Here is a 15,163-nt window from a genome sequence, read left to right on the forward strand (position 1 = left end):
AGAAATGACATGTGAGGAGGACTTTGAACTTCTACAAGAGTTAAGTGAATTGAGGGTGAAGGTGGCAAATCCATTGTAATGTGGAGAGTACTGTTGGCCAATCACTTTTAGCAGGAAGAGTAAATGGCCTCAAAATAGTGCACTAAACCCAAGGTCCAAGGCATGAGGGTGCTCCAGCTCCAGGCTCATCACATTGTGTGTAGTAGTGCTGGCTTTGAGTGTTATCTACATAAGTCTTCCCTTTGTCTGCTTCACCTATGTGGAGGTCAACGGCGTACAGGACAAGGGTGGTTGGGGTTGTGAATTCAGGAGGGTAAAGACTTGCCTTATGAAACTCTTTGAGATACAACATGAAAACGGGCTCTTCCAGCCCCATGCACCTCGCCGCCCAATTATTCCCATGTGACCAATTATCTTTGGAATGTGGGAGGAAATCAGAGCACCCAGAGAAAATATACGTGATCAGGGGAGAGTGTACAGATTCTTTTCAGAGAGCGGCGGAATTGAACCCGGATTCCCGATGATGCAATAGCAGTACGCTAACCACATGATGGTGGGCTAGCTTAGCCAACTCCCACCTAACCACTGCAAAAACGACCCTTGGATGGGTTGTGAGACCACCCTTGCACAAATGAACGGGCCTTGCTTGTGAAGACCACTGAATAAGTAATGTCCAAGTCATTGCTTGATATACCCTGTGCCCAGGCCTTCCATCTGAAAGCAGGCAGCATGCTCAGAGTGCCCCGAGTGAAAATGACCCACCTCTGTTATAGAAGGCAGACGAGACGACCAATGCTGAGAATCTAGAGCAATGACTCACTGGAAGAACATGGTGGTTTGAGCGGCATTCACGGGGGAGAGGAATTGCTGGCTCTTCAGAATGAAACTCTGCATCAGCAGTCGGACCTAATTAAGATTTACCCCAAAATGCTGACAATTCCTTTCGTCCCGATGATGCTGCTTGACCCATTCTGCAGATTTTGTTGCACCTCGGTATTTAATTAGGTACGATTCCCTTGTCAGGTAAATGCAGTCGCACAAGACTCAGGTAGGCAGCAGAGTTTCGTGCTCATTCTTTTCAAGTGGTTCAGTCACTGGCATTCAAGATGAGGTAATAAATTGGATTAGACATTGGCTTTGTGGGAGAAGCTGGAGGGTGGTTGCCTTTTGACTGGAGGCCTGTGACTAATAGTGTGCCACAGGGACAGGGAATGCTGGGTCCATTGTGTTTGTCATCTACATCAACGATCTGGATGATCATGTAGTAAACTGGATCAGCAGATTTGTAGTTGACACCGAGATTGTAGTGGACAGCGAGGAAGGCTATCAAGCTTGCAGAGAGATCTAGACCAGCTGGAAAAATGGGCTGAAAAATGAAAGATGGAATTTAATGCAGCTTGGAAGGACCAACTCGGGTTGTCTTACACAGTCAGTGGTCAGGCACTGAGGAGTACAATAGAACAGAGGGATCTGGGAATACAGAACCGTAATTTCTTGAATGTGGCACCACAGGGCGATAGATAGAGTCATGAAGACGGCTCTTGACACGTTGGCCTTCATAAATCAATATATTGAGTAGAGGAGTTGGGTTGTTATGTTGGAATTGTATAAGACATTAGTGAGGCCTAATTTGGAGTATTGTGTGCAGTTTCGCCACCTTGCTCCAGGATGAATGTAAATAAGATCGAAAGGGTGCAGAGAAAATTTACAAGGATGTTGCCAGGACTTGAAGACCTGAATTATTGGGAAAGGTTGAATAAGTTAGGACCTTATTCTCTGGAATGTAGAAGATTAAGGGAAGATTTGATAGTGGTATAGATCCACTGAGGTTGGGTGAGACTCTGTTCTATTGCATTCCTCTATTGCAAACTAGAAGTTAAGGGTGAAAGGTGAAATATTCCATGGGAACGTGAGGGGGATCTTGTTCACTCAGAGTGGTGAGCCTGTGGAGTGAGCTGCCAGTGCAAGTGGTGGATGGGGGCTGATTTCAACATTTAAGAGAATTTTGGATAGGTACGTGGGTAGGAGGACTGTGAATAGCCATGGTCCGGGTGCAGGTCGCTGGGTCTAGGCAGATTAATGGTTCGGTGTGGACCAGCTGAGCTGAAGGCCTGTTTCTGTGACTCTCTAAATGATTAAATATTGTACAACAAAATCTAAGAGTCATGGAGATATCCAGCACAGAAAACAGGTCCTTTGGTCCATCCACTGATGTTGACTTTTTTATCCAGATTCACTAATCCAATTGCATGAAGGCTGAAAAGTTCAAAGTACACGTAGGTCACCACAGGTCACCCTGAGATTCACTTTCTTGCAGGCATTCACAGTAGAACAAAGAAGTAGAATAGGATCAATGAAAAGCTGAACACAGACAGAGTGATAAACAATCAATGTACAAAAGAAGACAAATAGTGAATTAAAACAAAAAAATAATAATAATAAATAACTAAACAATAGAGGCCAGTGGTGTAATGGCATCCGCACCAGACTTCGAGGCGAGTGGTCCTGGGTTCAAATCCGGCCGGCTCCTTGCTCGAGTTCCATCCCTGCTGGATTGAGCATCAAGCTCGCGATTCAGCCTCATAAAAAAAACAGACAAAAAAAAACGCCAGGAGATGCCCTCTTCTCATTGCCACCATCCTGAAGGCACACACTCAATGATGCAGGAACAGCTTCTTCCCCTCTGCCATCCGATTTCTGAATGCACATTGAACCTGTGAACACTACCTCATTATATTTTTTCTCTTTTTGCACTATTTATTTAATTTAACATTTTTATATGTATATTTACTGTTTTTATTATTGTGTATTGCAATGTGCTGTTGCCACGTAACAGCACATTCCACAATATTTGCTACTGATATTAAACCTGATTATGATTTAAGTGATGTTAATACATGAGTGAACAGTTTATTCTGAATCTAGCAGTGCATTCTAACGGCCTGGTAAATAATTGAGGGGGAATTTAACCAATGGTTCAGAATAAAAGGAAGGAGACAAGTTAGTTATTTAACTATTTATTTTGCCTTCAGAAACAATACAGAAAATGTTGGAAACGCTCATCAGATCAGACATAATTTGCGGCAAGACAAGACCTATAAATATTTTTAAGTGTGAAGCTTTTGTGATAGTTGAACGAGGAAGGTGGGATTGAATATATCCAACCTTTTCCACTTTGTTTTTCACTCTCAGCAGCAGAAGTGGTTAAGATGTGGAAAATTACAGATCACCAAGCTAATTAAAGAAACAACGTGCCATTGCTGAGGTTTTTTAAAATTTAGGATCAAATGAAGTGGGCATTTGACCTGGCAAGCCATTTAGTTACTAATGAAAGCTCAGACTTAATTCAGATTCACTAGGGTAACAGTACTGCTTAAGGGTTTAGTTATGAAGACTAGACATGTGTGGCTTGAATATTGAAGATGGTGGTTGAATTGAGACCTCCCAAGGGATTAAAGTGGTTATGCTCTTTAGGTTCAAACCCCTGAACACTATTAAACAAGGAAATCAAATACGACCTTAAAAGCAGAGCCTAGCCTCATCTGGGGCAATTTCTGGAAGCACATTCTTTACATTGATCGCAGTCTGTACTTGGTGCATATCACTACCTGGGATCAATTAAAATTTTGAGAACAGATTTATCGATAATGTATAATTCACCAAGACAGAGGTAAACAGAGTTGTGATGTAGATTAACGTCTTGTAACAAAATAGTAGAACAGGATTGTAGTACTAAATTACCTGATTTCCCTTGGAGAAAAACAAAAGATGTTGGCAGCCTTGCCCACGTTCCTTTCAGCAGACCAGCAGAGAGCATTGTGAAGCATTGATGCCATAGGGGGAGTGAGGTAATGCATGTGGCTGGGGAAGTGTCAGGGTATGACCATAAAACGTAGGAGTAGAGTTAGGCCATACAGTCCATCGAGTCTGCTCTGCCATCCCATCCTTCTCAACCTTCTCCCTGTTACCTTCGACACCCTTACAAATCAAAAATCTGTCAACCTCCGCTTTAAGTATACCCAATGACTTTGCCTTCACAGCCATCTTTGGCAATGAATTCCACAGATTCGCCACCCGCTGGCCCGGTAGGGGGGGCGGTTCCCAACCACAGATGCCTTGGTTAATGGCAGGGGTCCATGGCATTAAAATGATTGGGATCTCCTGCTGGCGAAAAAAATTCCTCCTCATCTTTGTTCGAAAGGGACGCCCTTCTCTACCCTCTGGTTCTAGACTCACCCACTGCAGGAAACATGCTTTCCGCATCCAGTCTATGGAATATTGAGCGGCATAGATACGATTCAATGAGATTCCCCCCTCATTCTTCTAATCTCCAATGATCGCAAGCCCAGAGCCATCAAATGCGCCCCACAGGTTAACCCTTTCATTCCCTGGGTCATTCTCGTGAACCTCTTCTGGACCCTTGCCAATGTCATCACATCCTTTCTTAGGGAAGGGATCTAAAACTGCTCACAGTACTCCAAGTGTGTTCTAACCAGTGCCTTAAAAAAATCCTCAGCGTTACATCCTTGCTTTTATACTGCAGTCCTCTTAAAATGAATGTTAACTTTGCATTTGCCTTCCTTACCACCAGGTCAACCTGCAAGTTAACTTGCAAATGAGGGGGTGTCCTCTGCAAATGAGGGACACTAGCACCAATTAAACTGGCTTGTCCCACTGTCATCTTTATACTCTACTCTGCTGGTGTCCTGTGATTTCTACGCATTGGGATTAAAAGCCCTCTCACCTCAAGGGGTGTTTATTAAAAAAAACACACCGACACAGAGCTGGTTAATCTGCTTTGTCTTTAGCCTGTTTTAACCTGAGAACCATGTTTCCTGGCAGCTCCCCAGGCTGAATGAGGTCAGACCACCCTACAGGACAGGTACGGCTCGCTTCAGTGCCTCCCATCAGTCATCCTTCTCGAATGCATGTCAAAGTGCCAGAGATTAGGTGGTAATCCCACATCCTGTGTCTGCACGAAGGGAAGCTGGAAAACACCCCAGTGCTGATGGTACTGAGTTGCATTTGGTGCGTGTAACAGAGCAGAAAGGTGGCTCCATTTCCCAATAATGGGTGAGCTGATGCAGTAGTAGAACATTAAATAGTACACCACGGTATGGGCCCTTTGGCACATGGTGTTGTGCCCACCATTAAGCCTGCTCCGTGATTCATCAAACACAGCCCATAGCACTCCCTTTCCTTTGCATCCACGTGCCTATCTATGAGTCTCTTAAACGCCCCTGATGTATCATCCTGTACCACCACCGCTGGCAGAGCCTTTCAAGCACCCGCCGCTCTCAGTGTGCAATAATTAAAAGCCTACCTCTGACCTCTCCCCCAAACTGTCCCCCAGTCGCCTTCAAAGGATGCCCTCTGGCATCAGCCACTGCTGCCCTGGAGAAAAGGCACTGGCTCGCCACTCAATCTGTGCCTCTTATTGCTAGGGACAGGAGGGTGTTAATTGGACTCCCTGCCTCGACCTCATTTCCCTGCATTCTAACCTGATCTGAAAGACCAAATGTAAAGTACTTTGAACTTCGATCTGAAAGTCCATCGCTCTGACTCCCAGGCGGTTTTCAATCCACACTCAGCCAGAGCCAGCGTGGTACTTCAAATTTGATCAGAAGTGAAAGAAGAACATTTTAACTGCTGCATGGTGGTTTGAACCTTGAGTTTCTGGCATGGACGGCTAGGGGCTCAGTTAACTAGTGACTGTTTTATCAAAGTTCAAAGTAAATTTATTATCAAAGTACGTTTCTGTCACCATTTACAACCCTGAGATTCATTTTCTTGTGGGCATACTTAATAAATCCATAATAGAATCAATGAAAGACTGCAGCATCTTGGGTGTTCAATCAGTGGGCAAGAGACACAAACTGTGCAAATACAAAAATAAAGAAATAATACTCAAATAAGCAATAAATAGTGAACATGAGATGAAGAGTCCTTGAAAGTGAGTCCATAGGCTGTGAGAACATTTCAGTGATGGGGCAAGTGAAGTTATTCCCTCTGGTTCAGGAGCCTGGTGGTTGATAACAGTTTAATAACAGTTCTTGATGGTGGTGTGAATCCTCATGCTCCTGGACCACATTCCTGATGGCAGCAGTGAGAAGAGAGCATGTCTGAGGTGGTGGGGGGTCCCTGATGATGGAGGCTGCTTTCCTGTGACTGTGTTTCATGTAGATGTGCTCAGTAGTGGGGAGGGCTTTACCTGTGATGGACTGGGCTGTATCGACTACTTTTTGTCGGATTTTCCATTCAAGGGCATTGGAATTTCCATATTAGGCTGTGATGCAGTCAGTCAATATACTCTCCATCACACATCTACATCAACCCTTGCGATGAAATTGGAATGATTTTCCAAGTGCTGCAGGTTTTCCCTCATTTTACTGAAGAGAGCAGATGAGATGAGCCTCTGCCCTGTCTAGTGGTACTGCTTGGACTTTCCAACTGGCCCCTGCAATGGACTGAGTTCAAAGAGTCATACAGTCCATGACCAGGTCCCTCAGCCTATGATGTCTATTGCCAACTTTGCCCGTGTATAGTAATCCCAGTCTGGTTTGTGTAAGCACTACCTGTGTGTATTGTGAGTGCCTGCCTCCGCCAGGTACCGGCAAAAGGCAGGTGTCCCAGAGTATGATGGAGAGTTAGCACAATCGATTAGTGCACTGGCTGAAGTGCGCAGCTTTGTTTGGCAAGCCGTCTGGAAGAGGAAAAGAAAAGCCTGTCTCCAGCCTCTGTGTGCTCAGTATGGTCTTCACTTGGTCTCTCCAAGTGGTGGTCACTAAGCTGAAGTATTACTGCGTTAATCTGTTTCCCACTGATCCTACGGTTGGTAAGAGGTGCCCTCACCACTGGTTACCAGCAGAGTTGTTTGTGCCAACGGAGAGATGTGAAGTACTGTGAAAAAGTCTTAGGCACGTATATATAACTGAGACCTTTGGACCATACTGTATCTGTCAACATGGAGCAGAGAGCTAGTTTGTGAATCTGGTGGGAATGGTGAGGGTGGAGCACTGCGGAAGCAGTGTGGGACAGGTGATAGAATGAGTGCTGGGGTGGTGCAGGTGCTGACGCACCCAGCCCTAAGATACCAGGTGAGTTCATTTGATTCCAAACAATTGGTGTATTGATCATTTACAGAATGTCTCTCTGGTGCTCCTTGCTCCCTCCCTTCCTTTTCCCAACCATAGTTCCCTTCTCCCTGCCCCCTTCCCATTCTCAGTCCACAATAGAGATCCATATCAGAGTCAGGTTTATCATCACTCACATATGTCGTGAAATTTGTTTTTTGTGGTAGTGGTACAGTGCAATACCTAATACTACTACAGTACTGTGCAGTTATCTTAGGCACCCTTGAGATAGATAGATATGTGTATGAATGTGTGTGTGTGTGTGTGTGTGTATATACTGTAGACTTTTCTACAGTACTGTATTTCCATACAATCTAGTCATAGAAACAGGCCCTTCAGCCCGAATCATCCATGCTGTCCAAGATACCCATCTGATCTAATTCCTTTGGCCCATATCCCTTGAAACCTTTTTGTTAGAATTTCAGCTAATTGAATCTATGTTATCATACCACCCACCAGTGCATAGAGTTAGTTTTACTGTGGCCACGATTTGGAATATGGGGGTTTTGGTGGGGATTCTGGAGCACCCAGAGGAAGCCTGTGTGATCACAGAGACGGTGCAAACTTCCCGTGGACAGCCGTGGCAGTCAGGATCGAAGCCAGCTATCTTAACACCTCCTTTGGTCGATCAAGGATAGAATACTTGCCTACCACAACAGAGACCCTAGTTCGTTACTGATACAAATAGTTCTGAATTATCAGTCTCAAGAGAAACATTTAAGGGTCTTTAGACAGGGACGGGAACAGGCACGGAACGGAGGATTAGTTTGAATTGGCATCACGGTTCTTCCCCTCTGCCATCCGATTTCTGAATGGACATTGAACCCAGGAACTCTACCTCACTTTTTTTTTGCACTACTTTATCTTGTTATTTCATGCTCTCGTTATTCGCTATTTATTTATATTGGCATTTGCATAGGTTGTTCATCATTGATTGTGTTTAGTTACTGTTCTGTAGATTTGCTAAGTATGACCACATAAAAAGAATCTCAGGGTTGTATGCAGTGACATGTATGTACTCTGATAATAAATTTTACTTTGAACTTGGTGTGTGTTTATATGTGTGTGTATGTTTTATATATACACACACACACACACACAGTAATTTACAGTTTTTAGTATTATGTATTGCAGTGTACTACTATTGCACAACAACAAGCTTCTCGACATATGCCGGTGATAGTAAATCTGACTTTGATTCTGGCAATCAGGAGTCGTAGAGCCTGATTTGTGTTTGGCTGTTTTATGTTGTATATACATCAAAATCCCTGTTCTTCAGTACTTCCCACTGTTGTTTATGTATATCCCAGTCTTATTAGTCATCCTGACATGCATTATTTTTCAAATTGCGTTCCATCTGCCGTTTCTGTGCCCATCTTGGAAACTCATCGATATGGTCCTATGCCGAATTCTGTCCTCCTCACTATCAATAATGCCACTAATCTCCACATCATCTGCAAATTTATCTCTTGCATTCACATTCAGTTGTTAGAATTAACTTTATGAGTGTGCTCTGTTGTATGTGTATTGCATCATCCAGTGAAATGTGTCATTTGTGTCAATGACCAACACAGTTTGACCATGTGCTGGGGGCAGCCCACAAGTGTTGCCATGCTTCCGGCTTCCGGCCCCGGCATAGCATTCCCACAACTTACTGACCCTAACCTGTACTGTGGCACTTTGGGATGTGGGAGGAAACCAGAGCACCCGGAGGAAACCCACACAGTCACAGGGAAATGTACAGCCTCCTTACAGACTGCGACAGAAATGGCTGGTACTGTAATATATAGAACAAACAAGACAGATCCTTGCACCACACCACTAGACAAAGGCAGTTAGATCAAAACCAACACTCAAACCATTATCAACTGCTTCCTATCACCAGCCAGTTTTGGATCTTAATTTACCAAATTACCCTGGGACTCAAGGATTTATTTTTTTATTTCTTTGAAATAGTTTTCCAAGTGGGATCTTGTTCACAGCCTCACTGAATCCCATGCAGACTACATCAATCACACTTCCCTCATAGACACACTTTATTGCCTCTTCTAAAAATTTGGCCAAATTAATGGGAATCTCCCCTTACCAAAGCAACGTGCACTCTCCCAGTCCTGAGAGGAAGTGTATTTGCCCAAAATGTCAACTGTTAATTCATTTCCATGGATGCTACCTGACCTGCTGAGTTCCTCCAGCATTTTGTGTTGATTACTTCGGATTTCCAGCAGCTGCAGAATCTCTTGTGTTTATGATTTGCACTCTCCTCGATCGTTCTGTGCCTCCTTGTTTATGCTTTCTTTCTGAATTTACTCCTTCATTACTAGAAATTTGCAGGCCGTGACCTTTTGTAGTGTGCTGGCAGGAATCTGTTTGGAGGATCAAATGGTTAAGTTAGCTCGGTTGCAGATGACATTTGCCCAAATGCTGCTAGCAGGGGTGGCTCTTCAGTGATGTAATACTAAGGATATTGTTATCTTTGGAACTGACACCAATAACGGAAGATGTAATAGAAGTATCCAATTATGACTTGGCTTTGATGAATCAAGTGTGTTTGGCAGAAGGACACTGAAGATAACTGCTTAAAGAGCCAATAAATGACGAGAAGGCTAAAGTTGCCATGTGATTTGTATGATCCTGACCGCGTTGCCTAAACGTCGAATGAGTAAATTGGATACAAGAAGAAATTGAAGGTGCTTTCTAAGAGAAAATGAGCGGGGCTGGTGAGAAAATTGTTCTTTCAAAGAAATGCTGAGGAAGCAATTGGTTAGATGGTTTTATTTCTGCTAACTGATTTCACATAGTTATACAAGGGTGGGTGGCTATTCCATCATACGATTACTGTTAAAGGAAAGACTGTATTAGGTCTCGAGCCCGAGAGATTAATCAGTTAATGTGTACTTTTCACGTTCTGTATGAGTCTGAATTCTGAGGCCTCTGTCAGTCAGAGATGACCACGGATCTTGTGTTCTAGCTGTCTATACGCAAGCCTGGGCAGTACGATAGGGAGAGCAAGTTGTTGCCCATGTAGCAAGCTGGCCCGCTCCACGCATTTGATGAACCCAAAGGAACGGCAGACCGATAGAGTTTGGCACCAGCAGTGTTCCAGGAGTTGCCAGTCAGCGTTGAACTCAATGTAGGCCTGTCTTGGAGACTCCAGCTCCAGAATTTTCCCTCAGGGTTTACTCCCAAAGCCTTCCCCATGAGTGGGTGTAGCCACAAGGCAGCAGAGGCTTGAGATCAGTTTTCCTTCTCCTAGATGAGCTGCCAACCACGGCTGGCGAGCCCCATCTACCCAAAGCGACTGGTTTTAAGGTAATTTGCCTTTGCCCCTTCTCCAGTCAGTAGAAACAATTCCTCCGGGCTTAGCAACAAAGGACATGTGAAGGCCAGCAACTGGACTTGGTTGTCAGAGGCTATTAGAGGTACAGACCATTGGGAGCATTTAAATTATCACCCCTAGCTGTGACAACCCTAAGCAACCTCATTGTATCTAACCTCATTTTACATTCTGTATACTTCCTGTGATTTAATCATATGGCACTGTGGCAGGGGAGGTTTTAATAAGCTGGCCCTATTAAAGCTGAATAATTCTTCCTTCCACTAAATGTTGAAGATAATTTTAGTTTTGACCTTTTGAAGTTCTTCGTTGCAATGACGTGCTGTGCTGCTGTAAAGAAGGGCTCCCCGAGTTTTTGTGGTTTGGCAAGGAAGGTGAGCAAACATGCACAGTTTATGTAACACCCATGAGCTTGAGCTTGTGACTGATTACGAAAAGGCTTCCATTGCCACCCTAAGATTCATGCACAATGAGGCTGGACTCGCAGAACTGAACTCTTGGGTGACCCCTTCACCGTTGCTGTGGGGGCATGGACGGATGCCCTGGTTGTCTTGCTGTTTAAATGGAAGGGAAAAGTGTTCACAGAATCAAAGGAAGTTGCTCCTGAGGAGGTCATTAGATCCACTTTATTGATGGCTTTATTTATTTATTGAGATACAATGTGGAACACATCTCTTCTGGCCCTTCGAGCCGTGCTACTCAGCAACCCCCGATGTAACCCTAGCCTAATCACAGGACAATTTACAATGACTGACTAGGGCTGGCTGGTGGCTCAATGACATCAGCACGGGATCTGGGAGCGGAGGTTCCCGGGTTCGAAACCAGTCGGGTCCGCCCCCGAGTACGCTTTCCATCCGTGCCGGGTTGAGTGTTGAGATCGCAACTCGACCTCGTAAAATAAAGGGAAAATACTGCGAAAATGTCTGTGTGAGGAGTGGCGCGCCACGCAGTCTCTCTGTCTCTCACTCTGTGCCTTGTAAAAGCCATGAAAAAGACATCATCACACATGCTTGCACGCACATGCAGACGCACACACACAGACTCGCACGCACAGACTCGCATGCACGCAGGCACACGCCAAAAGAAAATACAATGACCGATTAGCCTATCAACCGGTACGACTTTGGACTTTGGGAGGAAACCAGAGCACCCAGAGGAAACCAGTGTAGTCACGGGGAGAAGGTACAAGCTTCTTACAGGCAGCAGCAGGAACTGGACCTGGGTCGCCTGTACTGTAAACCGCTGTGCTAACCACTGCACTACCGTGCTGTCACACTTTCCGGCTTGCAGTTGGTGACAGAGCTTGAGAAGCCTGTCCCAGGTGCTTTATAAACCTGCTGGCCGTTTCCTTCACTACCACATTCACTGGTACGAATTTCTAGACTTAGAATCATCATCATCGGGTGCCTTGCCATGGCCCACACGCTCCTGTTTCGGGTCAAGTGGATCAATTCATTGGTATTCATTTCCAGTTCTCTGGCTGCTGTCTCCATCATCATTTGTCTTTGTCTTCCTCTTGCTTTCTTCCCTTCAATCTTTCCCAAAATTACCGTGCATTCTAACTCCTCTTTCCTAATCACATGTCCAATGAAGTTACGTTGCCTTTTCATGATCTCATAACATTATTTCTCTTTTTGTGTTTGCTCTGTTCATGACATCCTCGTTAGATATTCGTTTTGTCCATGATATTCTTTGCATCCTCCTCAAAAACCATATCTCTGCTGCTTCAATTCGTTTCCTCATGTTACTAGATATTGTCCAACATTCTGAGCTATATAACATAACTGGATAAACGTAACATTTCAGTACTCTGGGGCGGGTTGTCATGCGTAGTTTAGTATTGGTCAGTATACTCTTCATTCTCGTAAAGGTGTCTTTTGCCATCCCTATTCTTCTTTTGATGTCCATGTCGCACCTGCCATCTGATGTCACCCAGCTTCCAAAGTAGCAAAAGTTCTGTACTTGTTTTATGTCTTCCCCGTTTATTCTCAGCCTGCAGATAGGATTCTCCTTCTTTATATCATCATGCATTCTGTCTTTTTGCAATTGATAGATAGACCCATTTTTGCACTTTCTTCAACATCTATATCAATTAAGTTTTGTAGTTCTTCCTCCGTACTCGCAATTAACACATTTGCATATCTGAAATAATAAATGACAATAATAAACGAACAAGGTTGTCCGGTTTCAGGCTCACAAGATCAAAGGGTCTTCTATATACAGTACATCCGGTTAACAGCCTAGGACTTGCGTCCTCCTTTATTTCTCTATTTTTTGCTGCTTCTCCTTTGTACATTGACCAGAAACTGAGCTGGACCAGCCGTCTATCTGCTCCAAGCTAAGATCAGAGGGGCTGCTGCAGGAATGATTCTGTGGCTCTGCATTGGTGGGTGATTGCAACACAGTGAGGGGGCTGGTAGAGATACTATCTCATAGATGCAGCCAGCTAGTTTCAGTGCTGACTTCTGGAGCTGTCCTTGGGGAGTTTGCACATAATCCCGGTGTCTACAGTACTGTGCAAGGCACATGTAAAAAAAAGTTCTATAAAGCAAATCACAAACAAGAGAAAACCTGCAGATGCTGGAAAAGCAAACAACACACACAACATGCTGGAGGATCTCAGCAGGCCAGGCAGCATCTATAGAAAAGAGTACAGTTGACGTTTCGGGCTGAAACCCTTCAGCAGGACTGGTGAGAAAAGGCTGAGGATTAGATTTGAAAGGTGGGGTGTTGAGATGGGAGAGTGAAAACCAGGTGATAGGTGAAACTTGAAGAGGAGGGATGAAGTAAAGAGCTGGGAAGTTGGCTGGTGAATGAAATACAGGGCTGGAGAAAGGGGAGTCTGATAGAAGAGGACAGAAGACCATGGAAGAAAGAAAAGGGGGGGGAGGAGCACCAGAGGGAGGCAATGGCAGGCAAGGAGATAAGGTGAGAGGGGAAAAGGAGATGGGAAATGGTGAGGGGGAGGGCATTACCAGAAGTTTGAGAAATCGATATTCATGCCATCAGGTTGGAGGCTACCCAAACGGAATATAAGGTGTTGTACACCAACCTGAGTGTGGCCTCATCACGACAGTGGAGGAGGTCACGGATAGAAATATCAGAATGGGAATGTAAAGTGGAATTAAAATTGGTGGCCACTGGGAGATCCCACTTTTTCTGGCGGATGGAGCGTAGGTGCTCGGCGAAGCGGTCTCCCAATCTACATCGGGTCTCACTGATATACAGGAGGCCGCACCGGACACAGTATATGACCCCAACAGGCCATCCAGGGTCCGAAACCATCCTTCCAGCTGTTGCTTCACCTTGAAGGACGGTTTCGGACCCTGGATGGTAGTGAGGGAGGAGGTGTAGCCCTTGTTCTGCTTTCAAAGATAAATGTCAGGAGGGAGATCAGTGGGAAGGGATGAATGGACAAGGGAGTCACATAAGGAGTGATCCCTGCGGAAAGCAGAAACTGAGGGGGAGGGAAAGATGTACTTGGGTGGTGGGATCCCGTTGGATATGGCGGAAGTTCCAGTGAATTACGCGCTGGATGCGGAGGCTGGTGGGGTGGTAAGTGAGGACAAAAGGAACCCGATCCTTGGTAGGGTGGAGGGAGGGTGGGGTGAGAGCAGATGTGCGTGAAATGGAAGAAATGCGGTTGACGGCAGCGTTGATGGTGGAGGAAGGGAAGCCCCTTTCTTTGAAGGAGGAGGACATCTTTGTTTTCTTTGAAGGAGGAGGATCTGCTCTCAGGACTAGGCTTTTCAAAAACACCATCCCCTTCTCTCAATTCCTCCATCTCCACCGCATCTGCTCTCAGGACGAGGCTTTTCATTCTGGAATGAAGATGTCCTGCTTCGCTTGCTTCTGTCTCTCTGACAGCATCGATGATGTTGAGATCAGGGCACTGTGGAGATCATACCATCTGAAACCATATAAAAATTCTAGGGTGCCTAAGACTTTTGCACTGTATTGTTCCTGTTACAGAAGCATTAAAAATTAATTAATTTATCATGTATCCATCAAAACGTACAGTGAAATGTGTTGTTTGCGTTAACAACCAAGACACCCTAGGGCTGTGCTGGGGGTAGCCTGTAAGTGTCATCAGACTGTCTCCTCCAGGTGCTCCGGTTTCTTCCCCACATCGCAAACGTTAGTGAACTGCCCCGGTGAGTGGTGGAACCGGTGGTGATCATGGGAGGAGTAATAGAATCAGAATGAGAATCAGACATAATCGAACTTGAAATTGCTCACTTTTTCCGCTTCTGATCCCTCTAGGAGGACTGGTGTATGTTCCCTCATTTTCTGAAGTCCACAATCAGTTCTTTAGTCTTACGTTGAGTGCAAGGTTGTTGTTATGACACCACTCAACTAGCTGGTATAATCCGGCTCCTGTACGCCCTCTCGTCTCCATCTGAAATTCTGCCAACAATGGTTGGATCATCAGCAAATTTATAGATGGCATTACATAGCAGTAGCTTTCAAGCTTGTGAGTTCTGCTACCCCAGAGAGATGAGGGCAGAAAGAATATCACCTCTAGGTTATCCTTACAGTTAGATTTCATCTCTGATTGGAAATATACCACTGTTCCTCATCACTGGTTCTAAATCATAGAAGCTTTGGGAGTCGCTTCAACCTCTGTGGTACAGTGATTGATTATAGTTTAAATAAGTGCTTATTGATTGTTGTGGGCCAAGTGCCCCAAGTATGC

The sequence above is a fragment of the Mobula birostris genome, chromosome 3, assembly GCF_030028105.1.
Source record: "Mobula birostris isolate sMobBir1 chromosome 3, sMobBir1.hap1, whole genome shotgun sequence".
Classification (NCBI taxonomy): Eukaryota; Metazoa; Chordata; class Chondrichthyes; order Myliobatiformes; family Myliobatidae; genus Mobula; species Mobula birostris.